Genomic DNA, 20,176 nt, shown 5'->3' on the forward strand with positions numbered 1-20,176 from the left:
TTATTCTTAAAAGGAAATAGTTCCCTCTTTACCACCTTTACTTCCCTATCTATCATAAGTCTAATCTTACAAACCCACTTTAATCAGAATTTACTGGCAGAATTGTCAACAGGTAATTACTGGTATTAAATACTGGGTAATGCAAAAAGAAAAAAAGAGAAATAGACAGGATTTCATTATATGGATATGAAATGATTGGTGTAGATAACAGCTGAACTTTATAAATGTCTCTTAATAAGGTCTCCAAAGGCTTGAAAAATGACACAGCCCCACACTGATATTGATTATTTACAGCCCCACCTGTATTTAATCCATCCCTCTGCCTGCATGCATTCACTTATAGATACCAACTTAGAACCTACCACGTGCAAGTACAGTATGCCAGGCTCTGAAGAGTCACTCCCTGTCTGGAGTGAAGAAACCCAAGTCTATCGATAACCACAAAAATAAGTCACACACTGATATGGCACACACTGAGTCGGTTTAAAAGTGAGCTCAGCTGAGTCTGCATTCTAGTCTCCTCAACCTGGAAGCTTATTCTTGGATATAAATGGTGCCACCACTGGCATCCTGGCCCTCTCCCCTGTTTCCAGGTCACAGGATTGCCCAGTCAACCTCATGTTCCCTGAGGAAACATGCACACTTTGCTGGAACTTTCACTGATGGTGGCAAGGAGTTTCCAACAAAGACCCTTGCCTGAGCAAGAAGAGCAAGGTCAGAAGCTTCCTGAACTTTAGAAACCATGTCTGGCAAGAGTGCTTTCCTCCTTGTTGGAGAGCCTGCCCTGTGGATGCAACTGGAACCGAATCCCCTGTGGTCACCCTGAGCTCCACAGAAATGATTCCAGCTGCACCTTCCTCCAGGAAATCTATCCATCCTCGCAAGCACGGTCTCTTTTAACATGGAGCAGGCATCTTGCCCACTGCCTCCACACCCTTCTAGCCTCCATCTCCTCACCTCTGTCAGCAGCATCCTAGTCCAGGTCCTCCTCAGCTCCCACCAGCTCTAGTGTAACAGCCCTGCAGGTCTCCCATCGCCAGTCCCCATCCCCCACACCCAGGGTTTGCAGTTTAGTAACTACAGTGACCATCATCGCCCTCTTCCTCTGTTGGGCTCCTCAATGGCTCCCCGTGACTATGGCCAAATTCTAACTTCCAAGATGACACACCCAGCTTCCCACAACCAACATTCCTTGCCAGCCAAACAACTGCCCTTCCACGCCTCACATTTTATGCTCTGAATACATGGAACTGCTGAGGCTTGGGCTCAGAGACATCCACCCATCCTGCTGAGTTCCTAAGGAAGTAGGACCTTTTCTTTCCCCAAAAATCTCAACAAATGAAAGCTAAATGGCTTTCTTTAGGGCGCCTTCTAAGTTTTACTACAATCATCTTCAGTAAGGCTGCTGCAGACACCTGGTGAAAGCACATACAACACACATGGGCAAATGGTAGGGACAGATGGGTGCAGCGCTGGCTGGCCAGGCACAGCACCAGCTCTCTGGCTGCTCTGGGAAAGGTCCGGGGCAGCATGAGAGCTCTGCGCTTTCAGGTCTGGACCAGGCTCCCTCCGCCCCTGCTTCCCCAAGCCCAACCAACTGCTCCGTGCACATCACACACCTACAGATGTTTATAGAATGAGCAAGGTGTTCTGAGCTGAGAATACTAAAGAGCATTGTTCTGATTTTAAAAGATTTAACATGGAATTAGAGAAAAAGCACAAAAGATCTTAATGTTTCTAAGAAAACCTACTGCACAGGTAATCAACTGCCCATTCAAATTTGTACACATTTTTGATTGAAAAATGTTGAGAAATAAGCCATTTTTTTTAACTTACAGAAATGTTCAGAGAGAAAACTGCACAAACAAAAAAATTGGAATATGGGGCCTCATCAAAATTTAAAAGTATTAGGCATGATGGCAGACACCTGTAATACCAGCATTCAGGAGGCTGATGCTGGAGGATCACAAGTTTAGGCCAGCTTGGACTACATAGTGAAACCCTATCTCAAAAACAACAGCAAAAACATTTCAAACTATTTGTGTCAAAGACCATCAAGAAAGCGAAAAGACAATCTACAGAATGTAAGAATTATTTTTTAATTTCTGTATGAGATAGAGACATGTGTCCAGAAAACGTAAGGAACTATTATACCTTAATACAAAAGGACAGCTCAATTATTATAGAGGGCAAAGAATTTGAATAGGTATTTGTCTGTGGAAGATACATCGTGGCCAAGAAACACACAAATGTTCAGTATCATTAGTCATTGGAGAAATAAAAATTAAAACCACAATGAGGCACTTCTTTGCACCCCAGAGGGGTGGCTACTTTGACAAAACATGGAAAAGTGCTGGCAAGGATGTGGAGAATAAAATCCCGGAGCGCTGCTGATGGGAATGTAAAATGGTGTAGCTACTTTGGAAAGTAGTCTGGAAGTTCCTCATAAAGTTGGAACATCAAGTTGCCCTGTGACCCATTAATTATACTCCTAGCTTATATCCCAAGTAAATGAAAACATGTATCTGCTCATAAACGTGAACACAAACATTCACGAAAGCATGATTCACAATAGCCCCCAAGGAGACACCACTCAAATGTCTACCAATGAATAACTGATGAACAGAATGTGGTATGTGTATGCCACAGAATACTATTTACCATGTGCATGCAGTACTGATATCTTCTACGACATAGATGAATCTCAAAAACACATCAAATATTAGAAACTAGACACAAACAGCCACATCCTGAAGGACTGCATCTCTATGGCCTACTTCGAAGAGGTAAATGCACACAGACAGACAGCAGATGAGTGGCTTCCAGATGGAACAAGAGGAAGATGGTTGCTGCTAATAGAGTTCTTTTGCAGAGGGATCCAAGTTTGTGGAATGAAGGCAGCAGTAACTGGTGTATCTCTCTGTGAAAATACTAGACATCAACGAATTACTTATTTTTGATGGTAAACTTCATGATACATGAGTTATATATCAAGAAGACTATTTTTCAAGGTTTTACTGTCCAGTAAAACCTCTATGGTAATACCAGGGTGAAGCACTCTGCGTGCAACAAGATAAGCTGTCATAAAGGCACACAGTCTGTTCCCTGGGGGAATGATTTAGTTTCCTACCAATAAATCCCTACAGCCATCAACTATAAAACCAAATCCAAAGCAAAAAGTGCAAAGAATAAAAGGAGGGGCTAGGAAGGTAGCTCAGTGGTAGAGTGTTTGCCTTGCATGCATGAGGCCCTGGGTTCGATTCCTCAGCACCACATAAGCAAAAAGAAAAAAAAAGCCAGAAGTGGCGCTGTGGCTCAAGTAGTAGAGTGCTAGCCTTGAGCTGAAGAGCTGAGGGACAGTGCCCAGGCCCAGAGTTCAGGCCCCAGGACCGGACCCCCAAAAAAAAAGAATAAAAAGAATGCAATCTACAATTAGCTGCCAGGTAACAGAATGGAATTAACAAAGAAAAATGTTTACCAGGACTGCTCACTTCCCTTTGATTACACAGATTTAAACAAATCAAAAGTCCTTTCTACTCACAGGAAAAATCTGCCAGCTTCTTTATTAACACAGAGCAAGGAAAAACAAGCATTCTCTCCTATAACCAAATTAACATCCCGCAGAAGGTCTGTTTGTACTTGGCAGTCACAAACCTTTCATCTCAGAGCGTTACTAAATTAAACAATCCTATGTTGTATTGAACACAGTGAGCCAGACACCCTGGCAGGCTCCTCCACTTCCCAGTGGCTGTGGGGGAACATTAGGAATGAAGTGTGGTGCTGATGATTAAATAGCTTTTCTGTCATTCTGCTCAACACTTCAATTGTCTACAACAATGGAAACCTTTAACTTTCTCTCAGCTCCTTACTCTGTCCCCATATGTAAGAGAGCAGAGATCTTGGAGTTAGAGATCTAGATTCAGCTCACAGTTTTGCTTTTCTTTTTGATCTGAGACTGGGACTCGAACTCAGTACTTGACGTTTTCACCCATTTGACTAGAGCTCTACCAATTGAGCCACACCTCCAACTCCAACAATTTTGATTTTCTTAACCTACTAAGCTACATACCCAAGGACAAATTTCACAGTCCCACAGCAGCCTTCCATTAGTAGCTGTGAAAACACAATGATGTAATGCAAACAAAGACAGGGCACATTGCTCAATGTCTATCCCCACAGAAAATCCTCACTGTTAGCCAACTCTTCACCACAACATTCATTTTAGAGCTTAAATCAAAGCATAGGTAATTGACATCAGCATTTTTCTACCTCCAAAACAGCTAAATAATCAAAAGAGCCTGTGAAGATTTCATATCAAACAACTCCTTCCCTTCCTTCATCCTTCTCTGACATGGAACTGGAGGTAAGGAAGCCATCGATAAAGTCTCTTTCAAATGTATTAAATCAGGGCATGACACAAAGCACTCATTCACTTGAGGCAAGTTTAAAAGAACTGAACTGAGAGACACAAGAAGAGAAACATTCACTATTAGGGGGAAATGCATATTTTGCAGTGAAATAATTGCTAACCTTTCCATAAAGATTGATGCAATTTGATTATAATTCCCAAGTGTCAGTAATCAGTTCTTAAGGTAAAAGAAAGAGGAAGTAGGATGGTTTTAAGCTCTGCAGAGGATGTGGGAGGATATCCTTTCCCACTGACAGCAAGTGATGTTTGATTGATGGCTGCTAGAATGTTCTGACTGAAAAACTTTGTCACATTAGAACAGACTGAAATCTATTTAAAACAAAACTTACCAGGTTTCATATACACAAACACTTGAGGCCTACCTTGACCCTAAGATGAGGGAGAAAATGCATGATGGCTCTCAGCCACATTCCCATCTTGGACATCTAGACAGTCTTAAAACTGTGCAGGGACAGACTTTTTTAGCCTAGCCACTACACTACACTAGTCAAGCTTCCAGGTTAGGGGAAAAGGAAAATTCTCAGGGGGGTGGGGGAGTGTTCAGAGCACAAGGAAGCTCCTAGTGAGTTTCATTACAGAGATCATTAGGGAACTTGTGGCCCAAAACCACGACTCCTTCCTCCCCTCTGCAAAACTCTCCCCTTACACTTGGAGTGAATCATACCCCCAGGAGAGAACAAATCTGTGAGATTCTATAGAAGGAAGGCTCACATGCTGGCTTTTCTAGGGATCTATTATCTGGGCTGCACACCAGCCTTAGTTTTCTTCTTCCTACTCACCAGGTGTAAACCAGTTTCAGCTGGACAGTCCTTGGCCACAAGTTCTGTATGTGAACACTCAACCCTTCTCCTCTGCCCAACACCCCAGCCAGTGGTCACTTACTTAGCCAGTCTAAACTTTAAGCTTTATGCCTAAAATAGGAAAATACTTACAAATGCACAAAATCCAAACCACTAAATCTGTAAGAGAATCTTAAAATCCATTTATACATAGCATAATTTTTTTCCCAAATGGAGCTATTCAGAAAAACAAATGATAATAAGCAAATTCCTGTACCACCACAGAACTAGAATTTTAGTATTTCAGAAAACAAAGACAAGAGTATACCATTAGCCACATTAAGGTATCTGAAGGTAAAGTCCAGGAAGACCTCATTCATTTAGGCCCAATCAATGAAGAAACAAACTGATATCTTTCCTAGCCTAGTTTTGGGAAGGAGGCTTAGCCCTCATTTTTTGGACTAATTTGAGTTCCTTGTGCTATGTTGATAAGATTGATTTACTGCTTAAAATCACTTGATCCAATTTTTACTGAACTTTTTGTGTAAAAAATAAAATCAATTAAAGAAAAAAAAGAGTTGCTAAGCAAATTAAAGAGTAAATGAAAATATTAGCTGGGTGCTAGTGGTTCACACCTGTAATCCTAGCTACTCAGGAGGATGAGACCTGAGGATCATGGTTGTACACCAGCCCCAGCAGGAAAGTCCATGAGACTCTTATCTCCAATTAACCATCAGAAAACCCCAAGTGGTGCTGTGGCTCTAAGTGGTAGAGCACTAGCCTTGAGTAAAAAAGTTGATGGGCAGTGCCCAAGCCCTGAACTCAAGCCCCACAACCAACAACAACAAAAAAAAAGAAAAAGAAAAGAAAGGAAGAAAAAAAAATCACCACAGAATTAATCAATTAAAAACTTGGGGCTGGGAAGGTGGCTCAGTGGTAGAGCGCTTGCCTTGCATGCATGAGGCCCTGGGTTCGATTCCTCAGCACCACATAAGCAAAAAGAAAAAAGCCGGAAGTGGCATTGTGGCTCAAGTGGTAGAGTTCTAGCCTTGAGCTGAAGAGCTGAGGGACAGTGCCCAGGCCCAGAGTTCAGGCCCCACGACCGGACCCAAAAAAAAAAAAAAAAAAACTTTACACTCGCCAGGCGCCTGTGGCTCATGCCTATAAACTAGCTCAGGAGGCTGAGATCTGAGGATCACAGTTCAAAGCCAGCCCAGGCAGGAAAAGTCCATGAGACACTTATCTCCAATAAACCACTTCAAAACCTGAAGTGGTGCTGTGACTCAAGTGGTAGAGTACTCACCTTGGGCTGAAGAGCGCAGTGATAGTGCTCAGGCCCAGAGTTCAAGCCCCATGACCAACAACACAACAACCCCAAAACTTTACCCTCAAGTTACTTACTACTAAGCACTAGTTAAAACTAGTGTATGTATTCTTCACAATCCCATATTCCAATGGAAACAAGTCTGACAGGACACAAGGAGTTGCTTGAGTCTATAGAGATAATCAACTGCCACCATTTGCTCTGCCTATGAAAAACTGGCTTATGAGTCAGAAAAGCTTCATAGGCAGTTCCCCCACTGAGAAATAGCCATTCTACAAAACTGCTGGCACCTAATTCTCTAGTTTTCTTTTTACAAATGCTGAACTATATGATGAAAATTCAATTTCCCTCTATTATGATTAAAAGTATGAGTGAAGGGCATTTACTTTAACCTCAAATAAACTTCAAATCCTTCAATATAAACTGTACATAGTCACATGTCCATATCATGAAACATAAATAAGATTAAAGAGGACCTTGTATCCTACCTACTGTAGATATTTACTTTGTCCTTAGCAACAACGAAGGTAGATCTAAAATGTAGTTTATGTGATTTATAAAATATATGTACATAGCGCAAATCAAAATGTCACAAAATGTTATAGTACCAAGTGCATTGTAATTGTGTATGTACAGATTTAGGAGTACATAAAAATCACGTTCTAGCTTTCTTCTCCAAATTAAAATTGAGGCTATTTAGCCTTTAAATCTTAATTTTGGCTTAATAATGACCATAAACACTGCCATTCATCTCTGTACAAACTCATCTGGACTGCCACCTCCTGCCAGGTGTGGCTGTATTTGGTGCTGATGAAAACTGGTGACTAACACCCCCACTGGAAGAGGTGCCCCTGACTCAGGGAGTTCTGTCAGCAAGGTGAACATGGAGTGAAAAGAAAAGCGGCCCCAAGGAAGGCAATCTATATCATAAAAAGATGTGTTTTATGCATAGGAGAACAGTGAATATTAATTGCCTTTTTATTAAGTCAAAAAACAAATGGTATGTCAATGACAAAGTTGGCATGTGCTTCATGTGACTCCTTATGGAACTTTTGTTAGAAATAAAAGCTACAGCAAACAGAAGGTTAAATATCACACTCATATTCTTTGGACAGGAGAAATTCAATATGAATAGACAAGTTTACAAGTGACTGCACAGAGTCCACAAAACTCAATGAAATATCACATCATCCAAAGTGTAGGAATCATATATGCTGCATACTAGTCAGCAATTTGTATCCAGGTTTGAAAGATGTTCAAAATTTTGTTTTTAAAGCTTCTGTAAAGTTTCCCTATAACTGAATGCAACTCAAAGGGCATTGTTCTTTTTTTGTGTATGTGCCAGTCCTATGGCTTGAACTCAGGGCCTGGATGCAGTCCCTGAGATTCTTTTTCTCAAGGCTAGCTCTCTACCACTTGAGCCACAGTGCTCTTCCAGCTTTTTCTGAGTAATCTAATGTAGATAAGGGTCTCACAGACTTACCACCAGAGGCTGCCTTCAAACTGCTAGCGTTACAGGCATGAGCCACCAGTGCCCGGGAAACAAGGTTAATATGTTATCTTTTTTAATTTTTTTTTTTAATTTCTTTGTTTGTTGGTTGGTTGGTCATAGGGCTTGAACTCTGGGGCTATGCCCAGAGCTCTTCAAGCTCAAGGCTAGCACACTACCACTTGAACCACAGGGCTACTTCCAGTTTTCTGATGGGTTTATTGGTGATAAAAGTTTCATGGACTTTCCTGCCTGGGCTGGCTTTGAACCATGATCCTCAGATCTAAGCCTCCTGAGTAGCTAGGATAAAGACATGAGCCACCAGCACCTGGCTAAGGGCATTGTTCTTTACAGAGGAAAAGTTTCTGTGTTCAAAACAATTACAGCTAGCTGATCAATAATTCTCATGTATAATTCTTAAATACTTATAATCAAAGCAAAAGATGGAGAAAAACAAAGAACTCAATGTATTTTAATATTTTCATTTCATTTCAAAGTCCAAGCGTACCTCATAGGTGACAATCACCAGTATATTCTAAGAAAATTCTTCTCGCAACCCTACTCAATTCCCTATTTTCCCAAGAAAGTATTCACTAATTTCCCAAGTCAACGTAACTGCAAATGGCTGTGGGTTTCTACTGCTGGTGTCTTTCATAGGGCCGTGTGCTACATCAACCCAACAATTACATTCACCTTCCTGGCACCCGCCTCGCCACTCTTGCGTTCTGTAAACTCAAACACTCCTAAAAGTAGTGAGCCTTGTGCCCCTTCACAAGCAGGCTATCAAGAAGGAAAGAGGGATGAGAGGCTCTGAAAATTGTTAAAAACTTACCTCAGCAAAAATCTTGTTATTCTTGTCTTACATTCTCTGATTTAGCACCTTTATTATGAACCTGAGGAGGGGGGAAAAAAGGAAAATTACTTTTCACAGAAAGTACTACCTGCCTAGCAAGGGTGGTGGGAGAATGTCTAAAATAAACCAGAGCAAAAAGACCAAGTGTGATTAAAACTTCTGAACTGTGCAGGACCACTGAGCGGACTGCATGTGAACACACTTGGGGGGTGGGGGAGCACCGTGGTGGTGGAGCGTGGGACTCTCAGTACAAGCATGGAGACCCATGCATGGAGGCCCATGCTGGGGGTGGGGGGGTGAGCCAGGCTCCACCCTGTGGCATCAGTGTGGAGTCTGTTTCCCACACACATGCAGCAGTAGTAACCAAGGGGATGCTGAGAGTTACAGGAAACAGCCACCTTAGCACTCAGCCAGTTCTGGGAATATCATACTTGTTCAACAAGTGTTTACTGATTTATTTTCACACAGCCTCATATAATTAATAAAAACAAACAAACTTGCCTCTCACTACCTCTACCCCTGTTATTTATTATACTTAACATTGCTACTCTTGCAAAAGGCACCGTTTTTAAGAGGCTAACAGTGCGATGGTTGAGAGTTATCCAGGCCCCGACGGCAGAAGGAAGTCAACTCTTCATTCCCTTGTTCAGCACAATTGGAACATGAGTGCTGCTGGTACCGGGCATTCTTTACTGTACAGTACACTCTCTCGTCCAGTTTCCAGTCAATGTATCAAGGTCCAAGTCACAAGACAGCCCAGCTAGTCTAGGTGACAGATACTGGTTTTTACTGGGTCAAGGGCAGTACACAAGTGGCAGGATTAGGTAGAACGATTTGGTCTCGCCGGAAACACAGGGACTTTGGGGAATGCTGGGCAGCATCACTGTTAGGGACAGGCAAGAGAGGAATGAGTAGTAAGGCCAGCAAGTAGGAGAGGCCTTGGGTGTCAGGCTAAGTTTGTCCTCATTGACTATTTTATCTGCTCATACTGATTAAGAGTTTAGTTTTAACTTCAATTCTAATAATTTTTTCTTTTTTCTTTTAAAAGCAAGCAAGGTAGCATGGAATAGGAAAGTGAAGCGGCACTTGAGGTAGGAGAGACATGCAGACGGTTTCAGGGCTCTCTCTGAATCTTCCCAACATTCTCACAGACGAACATTCTTATGATTGTTCCTTTACACACTGGAAACTGAGGCATGGAAAAGGCAAGGATTATATTTTTAACACTCTTGACTTTCTCCACCCCCAGCACTAGACAAGAGTTCTAAAGTTCACACGGAAAAATTTAAACAGCAAGAATTGCCAAGAAAAGAAAGAACAAGGTAAAACCAGCTGTAAGGTATGTTACAAAAATAAAAATGTGGCACACTGCTATAGGAATTCAAAGACCAGTGGACTAGAACACACCATCTGGAAATATACTGCAACTCACCCAGTTCACAAGACAATCAAAGCGTACTCCAAACAGCCTCTGAAGCAAATGAATAAAGAGAACTGGCAGCTGTGCAGAAAAAGATAAAGCTGAATCTACACACCACTCTGAATGCCAGAAAAAATTCCCAGTGGACCGAAGATATAAGTGTGAAAGTGAAACCATAAAAGCACTACAAGAAAACCTGGGCAAACTCCAATAATCCTGGAGGCCTTTGAGTCACTCAAACTTCAGACACCATAAACAATTAGTACAAACTACATAAAACCTAAAGAAAAAACTGTAGAGGTTTCAATTCTGAAGGTTTCAATGCTGAAGGCAAATGAAAACCAGCTGATAAAAACTGCAACTTCGATGAGATGACAAAGGGATAATCTCCCTCTAGTTTGTGTATTCCTAGAAACTGATTAGGAAAAAAGTAATTTAAAAGAAAACTGTGCCAGCGGCACAAGCAATTCAGAAAAGAGAGAAAGAGAGAAGGCGGGGGTGAGGAAGGAAGACACAGAGAGAATAAGAGGAAGAGGAAGGGAGAAAGGAAGGAAGGAAGGAAGGAAGGAAGGAAGGAAGGGAAGGAGGGAGGGAGGGAGGACTGATGGACAGAAGAACGGACAGACAACTAACCTTTAAACACATGACAAGATGCTCAGCCTGACTCATCATCTGTCACATACCATGTTGGCATCTCTCACCTATCAGTTGATACAAACTGGCAGGCTGGCAAACATAGTGGGCTCAAGAGGCCTCAAGAGGCAGGTACCCCTCACACACCCGAGCTGCCCTCTGCATCTGGGTGTCTGTATCCACAGATTCAACAAACCTCATACTTTATCTACATTGAGCATGTATGGACTCTTTTCTCTGGTCATTATTTCCTAAACAATATGGTGTAACAACTATTTACACAACATCTGCACTGTATTGTCTTGTAAGTAGCCTAAACATCACTAAAGCATTTGGGACAATGTGAAGAGGCTATGCAGACACACTGTCCCATTGGATAAGAGGCTGGACAATCATCAGGTTGTGATGTCTATGCTGGGGTCCTGAAGAAAGCCTTCACAGACACATAGACATTTCAAAATGCTGCTGCTATCAAAGGCAAAGCATTCGCCAACATCAGAAACATGCTGCTTGGTGACCCAGCTCCATATGTGCAGACACACCTGCACAAGTAGGTTTTCATCATGGAATCGCCTGTGATAGACACAACACAAACATCCACTAGTAAGGGCTGGTTAAGTAAACCTGGCACAGTACAGACATTCAGTCTAAAAACACTTACTATAAAGTAATGCTATATACTTCCCTATACCAATATGAAAAGATCTCAAGCCAGGTGCTGGTGGCTCACACCTGTAATCCTAGCCACTCAGGAGGCTGAGATCTGAGGATAATGGGTCAAAGCCAGCCCCAGGCAGGAAAGTCTGTGAGACTCTTATCTCCAATTAACCACCAGAAAACCAGAACTGTCATTGTGGCTACAAGTGGTAGCACACTAGCTTTGAGCAAAAAGAGCTCAGGAACAATGCCCGTGCCCTGAGTTCAAGCCCCATGGCTGACTGCCTACCCACCCCCTCACCACAAAAATAAAGATCTCAAGAATATATAAACAATTTACTTTTTTAAATTTATTTTTGCCAGTGCTGCGGCTTGAACTTAGGGCCTGGGCACTGTCCCTGAGCTTTTTTTGCTCTAGGCTAGCACTCTACCACTTGAGCCACAGTGCCACTTCTGGCTTTTTTTATGTGGTACTAAGGAATCGAACCCAGGACTTCATGCATCCTAGGCAAGCACTCTACCACTAAGCCACATCACCAACCCGTAAACAGAATTTTTTTTTAAAGGGCAAGAGGCAGAATATGTTACATATCATACTACTGTGTGTGTGTGTGTGTGTGTGTGTGTGTGTGAGAGAGAGAGCGTGTGCGCGTGCTTGTGTGTGTGTATTTATTTATAATGGCATTTGCTTGCAGCTGCACTAAGAAATGGACATCTACATGATCTAGGTACAGGTTATCTGTACCATCCCCACCAACCAGTTGGAAATTAAAAATTCCCAAAGTATGTTTTGTGCCAGTTTAAATTTAGAACCACACAAATATTTAACCTAAACACCTTTTTAAATTGACCTTTTCCTCTTTAAGTATTTCTCAGTTACTTTCTTCCAAAGAGAATTATCATCTTTCTCAAATCTAGGAAAGGGCAAAACTATCACCCAACTACCATTATTTGATTTTTTTTTTCCTTTTTGGTGGTACTAGGGTTTGAACCTAGGCTTCATGCTTGTGCTAGGCAAACACTCTACAGAGCCAAATTTCCAGCCCAAAACTTTTAAAACTTTTTTTAAAAAGTACTTCACTGAAATAATAACTACCTATAAACAAGAGTCAAAATTCAATGAATCTTAAAGAGTATTTTTCTCTTGAGATTGGATATTTTAAAAAGCAATTTTAGCTGGGTGCTGGTGGCTCATGCTTGTAATCCTAGCTACTCAGGAGACTGAGATCTAAGGATCACGGTTCAAAGCCAGCCCAGGCAAGAAAGTCCATGAAACTCTTATCTCCAATAAACCACCAGAAAACCAGAAGTGGCGCTGTAGCTCAAGTGGTAGAGCACTCGCCTTGAGCTGAAGAGCTGAGGGACAGGGTTCAGCCCCAGAGTTCAAGCCCCATGACCAAAAGAAAAAAAAAGCAATTTTAGGTTGAATGCTGGTTCAAGCCTGTAATCCTAGCTATTCAGGAGGCAGAGATTAGGGCTGGGAAGGTGGCTCAGTGGTAGAGCACTTGCCTTGCATGCATGAGGCCCTCGGTTCGATTCCTCAGCACCACATCAGCAGGAGAAAAAAAAGCCAGAAGTGGGGCTGAGGCTCAAGTGGTAAACCGCTAGTCTACAGCTAAAGAGCTGAGGGACAGCGCCCAGGCTGAGTTCAGGCCCCAAAACCAACAACAACAACAAAAAAATCAGGAGGCAGAGATTGTGAGGACTGTGATTCAAAGTCCTATCTCAACCTGGGGTGGTGATTCATATCTGTAATCCCAGTTAGGTGAGAGGCAAAGATAGGCAGCTGCAGTCTAAGATTGCCTGGGCAAAAACTCAATACCCTACCTGAAAATGACTAAGGCTAAAAGGGGTTGGGGGCATAACTCAAGTGGTAGAAGAGGGCCTACCTAGCAAATGTGAGGCCCTAAGTTCAAACTTGAGGATTGCCAGGCAATTTCAGTGTGTCCATCATTTAAAAAGACAGAATACTTCACCCTTGTAAGCTAAAGCATGTGACTAACACTGTTGTTTTTTTAGGAGGGGTACTGGTTGAACTTAGCCTGGACACTGTCCCTGAGCTTTTGTGCTCAAGGCTGGCACTCTACCACGTGAGCCACCGATCCATTTCTGGCTTTCTGTAGTTAATTGGAGAAAGAGTCTCCTGATCTTTCCTGCCCAGGCTGGTTTTGAATTTCCATCCTCAAATCTCAGCCTCCTGAAGAGCTAGCCATCAGTGCCTGGCTACATTTATACTTTTAAAGAAGCCGTCTGAGGCAGGAGGGTCCAGGGAGGGCAGCCCAGTTTACTGTCCCTGGACCAGCGGCATCCACAAACATGCTAACTTGTTAACATGCAAACTCTCAGGCTCCAGCCCAGACAGCCGAATGAGAAACTCTAGAGCAGCAGGCTAGCAATCCTGGCAACACACAAATCTGCAAGCCACAGGGCTGCACCGGTGTCTTCTCACAGGTGTGCACACACCACTCACATCATCGGCATTTTGAAAAGCAATGAAGTCCATCTGGGGAAGAAGGTGTACAAAATGGTCTTCGCAAGGTTGCAGCCCCTAAGACCTGCTCTCAGAATCACATGGAGAAAGGCCGTGCACAGGTTTCCAAAGAGAGAGCACAAAATAGCTTCCTGATGAAGTTGTGTACATCATACACAGTATATGGTTTTGATGTTTCTTATTAAAACAAGGGTAACTAACAATGAAGCACTAAAATTCAATTTAAGGATGTCCCATTTAAGTACCGAGTGCTAACCGATTGCGCCACTGGAACTCCAGGATGTCCCATTTAAGAAAAACCTTAAAAAACATTTTAAGTGAAGTTACAAGCCTTCAGAAAGGAAAAACAAAGCAAAACAAAGATGTAAATAAAATGAACCCATTCAAGGCTTGGTTTTACTATCTGCGTAACTACCTCAGACCCATAAACCACAGCGGGCTGGCCATGGAAAAGAGCCCCAAGCAGGGTCTCCAAACACTTCTTAAAAAATGGTTCTTAGGGACTGGGAAGGTGGCTCAGTGGTAGAGCGCTTGCCTTGCATGCATGAGGCCCTCGGTTCGATTCCCCAGCACCACATAAACAAAAAGAAAAAAAAAGCTGGAAGTGGCGCTGTGGCTCAAGTGGTAGAGCATTAGCCTTGAGTTGAAGAGCTGAGGGACAGCGCCTAGGCCCAGAGTTCAGGCCCCACGACCAGACCCAAAAAAAAAAAATGGTTCTTTGATTTACATAGGGAAAAGATCTCTAAAGAAATCCTCTGAGTGATGAAAGCACTAAGAAATGGTGTACATCTTCATTTTGCAAGTCACCCTTTACAGAAAGGTGTTGGTGTTAAGATGCTCAGCATGTGGGCACTTTTTTTTTTTTTTGGTCAGTCGTGGGGCTTGAACTCTGGGCTTGGGCGCTGTCCCCGCACTCTTCAGCTCAAGGCGAGCGCTTGAGCCACAGCGCCACTTCTGGTTTTCTAGTGGTTTACTGGAGATAAGAGTCTCACAGACTTTCCTGCCCAGGCTGACTTTGAACCGTGATCCTCAGATCTCAGCCTCCTGAGAAGCTAGGGTTACAGGCGTGAGCCACCAGCACCTGGCTTGTGGGCACATCCCTTGTGTCACTGAATCTAAGATGCCACCACTTTTAACACACTGCTTTACACACGCCTTGTGAGGGAAAGCTGGCAAATAAACGACTATTGTTTAGATGCCACTCTAGCTCAGATGTGCATCTGAAGCAGACAAAATGCCCAAACTGTAAATGAGATATGTAATATGCTGTTATTTTCATTTTAGTTAACATCTTTTTTCTGTCAAATGTAAAAGTCCACAGAGACAGGCATACTTGGTCCATTCAACAGTGTACCTCTGTGACTTGAAAACTGGAATATTTCCAACAGTAATTCGTATGTACTTAAGTCAACTTAAAAACAAGGTGGATTTTTTTAAATGATTTTAAAAAATAGTATGGACTTATATTTAACCCTGGGACAAGACACAGCCTGCTCAAAGTAGTAAAATTAATTACTTTCTGTTTGGATGACTTTCCAACTCAAAAGGATTGAATGTACCTTATATCCTTTTAACTGTATCTTATCTCCTTTTAAATGTATCCCTAGTTTGGCAAGTCTTCCATACATATTAGTTTCTCCAGCTCCCTTCAAAAGTAAAAGGCAAAAAACAATGACCATTTTGCAGCAAGGAGCAACTTTTTTTTTTAAGGCCCAATAAACTTTCTGGCTAGATTTAAGCAAGTTGAAGAAAGTAGTTATACTGTAGTTATAAAATGTCAGAGTTAAACTTTCTTTGACTTTTTCCCTAAGTAGGAATGACTAGCAGAGCTTCAAATGAAAAGGCAATTTCTAATGAGTCAGACCAGGACTGTAAAAACAATGGTAGTGTGATTGTATCACAGCATTTCAAGTGCTTGTAGGACACTTTAGTTTTAACTCAGCACACCTGTGTTGTCCATGTTTGCTGACGTGAACCAGTAAGCAGAAAAGGTGAAAGTGATTCCACTAGTGTGTGTTTTAATAAACCCAGATGGTTGCTGTCGCCTCCCAACTGCTCGCACCTGAAGCTGTAAGGCGATTTAAGTGCTTAGTTGCCAACATTCCTAATAAGAATGCCCATCAGGCAGAGAAGTTTCCAGAAAGGTGCAAACCTTACCTCATACAGGACTTTCTAGAATTGCTGATGAAGTGTCACTGACCAAGAGGCTGGTTTTGTTTTTGTTTTAGCGTAAATCATACACTTCAGAAGGAAAATTTCCTGGTATACTTGACAAGATAAGTGTAGATGGTTCTTTCGAGATGTAGCCCAGGGTGGCCTTGAACACTCACAGTCCTCGCCATGGCCTCCCAAGTGCTGGGAGAGCAGGTATGCACCACCATCTGGCACAGAGGTTATTCTTTATAGCGGTTCTCAAGGGGACATCACTGGCATTTAGAGTTCGGGGCCCAGGATCTAGACTGGAACATCCGGAGGGATGAATCGGTATAACTGAGATTTGCCTGAGTCCCTCGAGTCTTGAACGTCAGGTCAGATTAAGCCCGTTATGAATTAGCCCTACTGTAGGACACACTACTGAAAAGTTTTGCTTTTATCAACGAGTATGGGACTCTACCCTCTTTCCTACTGTAGGAGGAAACAGTAAGGGAAGTTTCCAGGGGAACTGGGAGCCCGCCTAAAACCCGAAGCTCATTTCCTCACACCCGTGCCCTGCGGCCGGGACTAGCGCTGCGTGTGCAGCTACTATTAGCAGGGGTATCGACAGTGCGAGGCAGCTGTATAAATGAGACACAGCTCATACAGCAGCTTCGATCTTGCTAACATTGGGTTCTGAATGCAATAGAGATCCGGCACTGTCCTTTACAGTAGGGTCCCAGAGTCTGACACGCGAGAGGGGGAGAGCGAGCCGGTGACAGGGTAGAAAAGGCGTCCGAGGTGGGGCGGGGAGGGGAGGGTCTGCGGGTCGCCTAGGCGGTCACCTCTCTTCCCACAGTGATTCGAACAGCAGGTCCCCTCCCCCCCACGTCCGCCTCCATCTCTGCTCTATGACCGTGTTCCCAAAAGCGCTCCTGCTGTTTTATCTCTTCTTATCCCCCCAGACGCCGCAGGGGCAAGCAGCCTGGTCGGTCCCCGCGGTGGCCAGCGCCCAGGCCCGGCTTCCGTGCCCCGGCCTGCCAGCCGCGTCCCCGCTTCCCGCATCCTGCAGACTCTCAGCGGTGCGTGGGGGCGCGGGGCAGGGCGGGGGGGGGGGGGGTGGCTACTACTTAGGGATTTCATTTCAGGGTTAGCCAAAGAGAGGGGCCTTGATTCTGAGCTTGGCCACTGGGGTTCCAAAAACTGGGATCACGTGCTACAAGAAAAAAAAACACGCTTAAAAAAGTTCCCTTTGCCCAAGGCAAAAAATGAATAAGTAAATAAGCCAACCAAAGGCAGAGGCCTGAGGCTGCTCGGGGCCGGACCCCGGCGCCAGCGGCCCTCACGCGGGGGCGCGGGGCTGGACCCCCCCACACACACACAACGGGGGAGAAACCACCGGCGCCGGGCACGTCCCGGCTCCAGGGGCTCCCGGACACACCCGCGGCCGCCCCGCCGGGACCCCGGGGAGGAAGCGCGGGCGGGGCGGGGCGGCGGGGCCCGCGGGCCGGGGAGGCCGCGCCCCCGCACGGTGACTGCGGGCCGAGCGCCGCACCTCCCCGTGCAGCCCCGGCGCCCGCCGCAGCCCCGAGCGCCGGACCCCCCGCCCCGACCCCCAAACCTCCCGGCCCCGAGCCAAGCGCCGAACTCCACGCCGCCCGGGGAAACTGAGGCAGGCGCGGGGCCGTCCCCGCGCGCGGGGACCCGCGGGCAGGAAAGCGGGGGGGAGGGGGCTCCCGGTCCCCGGCGGCCCGCGGCCCCGGCCGCCCCGCCCAGCCCCGCGCGCTCCCGGGACGGCGCGGACCGGGCTGCAGCCCTGAGACCGGCGGGGTGGCCTCGGGGGACGCGGGGCGCCCGCGCGCCCCGCCGCCCCGCGGCCTCCGGTGTCCTCGCCCTCCTCAGCCCCCAACGGCCGCCACCGCCGCCCGCAGCTCAGCTCACCTCCCCGCCGCCGCCGCTAGCGCCGCCGCCGCCACCGCCGCCGCCGCCGCGAGATCTCGCGAGACCTCGCTCCCTCCGCTCCCTCCTCCCCCGCCCTCCCCGCGGCCGAGCGCGGCGGACGCGGACCCCGGCCTGGCGCTGGCGCTGGCTCCGCGTCCCGCAGACGCCGCCCACCCGGCCCCGGGTCAGCTCTGCCCGATGCGGCGGTCGGCTCCCCCAGACAACGTCCCTGCCTCCATTCTGCTCACCCAGCCCCGGGGCCGGGAAGGGAGCGAACCCAGGTGCGAGGCAGCTGTCCGGCCCTCACCTGGCCGGCCGGGTGCGCATGCGCGCGCCCGGGGCCCGAACCCGAGGCTCCGCGCCGGCGAGCCGCAGCACCGCGGCCGGCCGGGTGCTGAACCGAGTCCCGTTCCTCCACGTGACGGCCCTCAAGACGTGGGTCCTGCCGTCCTCGCGGCTGCAGAGAAGGAAACGGGAAGCTTGCCGAGGTTAGGTGACTGGTCCCATCCTTGTCACCAGCCGGCGCATGGCGGGGCCGGGCCTTGGGCTCCTGGGGTTCCCGTGCCCTACAGCAGCCCCGGGCTCGGGGCCCTGCGCCCCCACGCCACGCCCCCACCCCCAGGCTTCACCAGGGGGTAAAGAGGTGACCGGAGGAGGTCATCTGTGACAACCCTCGCTCCCGTCTTAAAGGGCAGGGGATTGAACTTAATTGCATTGTGTTTCATCGTGACAATAAAATGCATCCTCCTCATTGCGTGGACTTCCTACACACACACACACACACACACACCCCATACCAGGCCCTGTGCAGGGTCCCGCAGACGATGTGACCACACTGTTGCTGGCATGTTGCTGTGAGCCCATTGGAGTGGCTCACAGGACATAGACTAGAATGTATTTGAGGTTAGAGTGAAGAAATGTAGGACTTTCCGCGCCCCCCCCCCCCAAGACAACTCTTAACATGATGATTAACGAAGAGAAGCTAATATTTATTCAGGGTATGTCACAGTGAATACCAATATTCTCCCAATACCAGAGATGAAGCAGCCTCCTTCCTTCCTTCCTTCCTTCCTTCCTTCCTTCCTTCCTTCCTTCCTTCCTCCCCTCTCTCTCTCTCTCTCTCTCTCTCTCATCCTTCCTCTCTTGAACTCAGGGCCTGGGTGCTAACTCTGAGTTTTTTCACTCAAGGCTAAGGTTCTACCACTTGAGCCACAGCATCATTTCCAGCTTTTTCAGGTCTTTATTGGAGATAAGTTTCATGAACTTCTGCCCAGAGTTAGCTTCAAAGCTTGATCATAAGATCTCAGCCTCCTAAGCAGCTAGGATTACACATGTGATCTACTGACAGCAAATACTTAGTGTTCATGAAGAGACAGAATGTAGCTGGGCACTGGTGGCTCACACCTGCAATCCTAGCTATTCAGGAGGCTGAGTAGCTACTCAGAATCGTGAGCTACTCAGGATTACAGTTCAAAGCCAGCCCAGGCAGGAAAATCCATGAGACTCTTTATCTCCAATTAACCCCCAGAAAACCAGAGTGGTGCTGTGGCTTTTAGTGGGAGAGTGCTAGCCTTGAGCAAAGAGCTCAGGGACAGAGCCTCATGAGCAACCAAATTCAAAAAAAAAAAAAAATACAGGTAGAATTTGGATCTGAGGGGCTGGGAAGGTGGCTCAGTGGTAGAGTGCTTGCCTTGCATGTCTGAGGCCCTGGGTTCGATTCCTCAGCACCACATAAGCAAAAAGAAAAAAGCTGGAAGTGGCGCTGTGGCTCAAGTGGTAGAGCACTAGCCTTGAGCTGAAGAGCTGAAGGACAGTGCCCAGGCCCAGAGTTCAGGCCCCACGACCGGACCCAAAAAAAAAAAAAAAAAAGAATTTGGATCTGAGTCTTAGTCCAGATCCCAGCACTGCCTTGAGAGAAGGCATTGTTCCTCAGGCTAGTGTGAGCTAGCTAGTTAGGTCTTCTGGGCCAGCTGTTGTAAAACAAGAGCCTTGAAGGTTCTACTTTATCCCTTCAACCTGCACCAGGT

General features: G+C 45.9%; 1 protein-coding gene across 1 annotated transcript in view; it reads right to left on the reverse strand.

The window, feature by feature from the left end:
* Window positions 1-18,188, reverse strand: part of Mrtfb (myocardin related transcription factor B) — a 127,020-nt gene extending 108,832 nt beyond the window's left edge. The window contains exons 1-2 of the mRNA XM_042698369.1: window positions 18,150-18,188; window positions 8,854-8,914 (exon numbers count right to left, since the gene is read on the reverse strand). The gene's annotated coding sequence lies outside the window, so the exon portion shown is untranslated. The remainder of the gene's footprint in view (window positions 1-8,853; window positions 8,915-18,149) is intronic.
* Window positions 18,189-20,176: the final 1,988 nt, after the last annotated feature.

The sequence above is a fragment of the Dipodomys spectabilis genome, unplaced genomic scaffold (genome assembly GCF_019054845.1).
Source record: "Dipodomys spectabilis isolate Male_0828 unplaced genomic scaffold, ASM1905484v1 ptg000231l, whole genome shotgun sequence".
NCBI lineage: Eukaryota > Metazoa > Chordata > Mammalia > Rodentia > Heteromyidae > Dipodomys > Dipodomys spectabilis.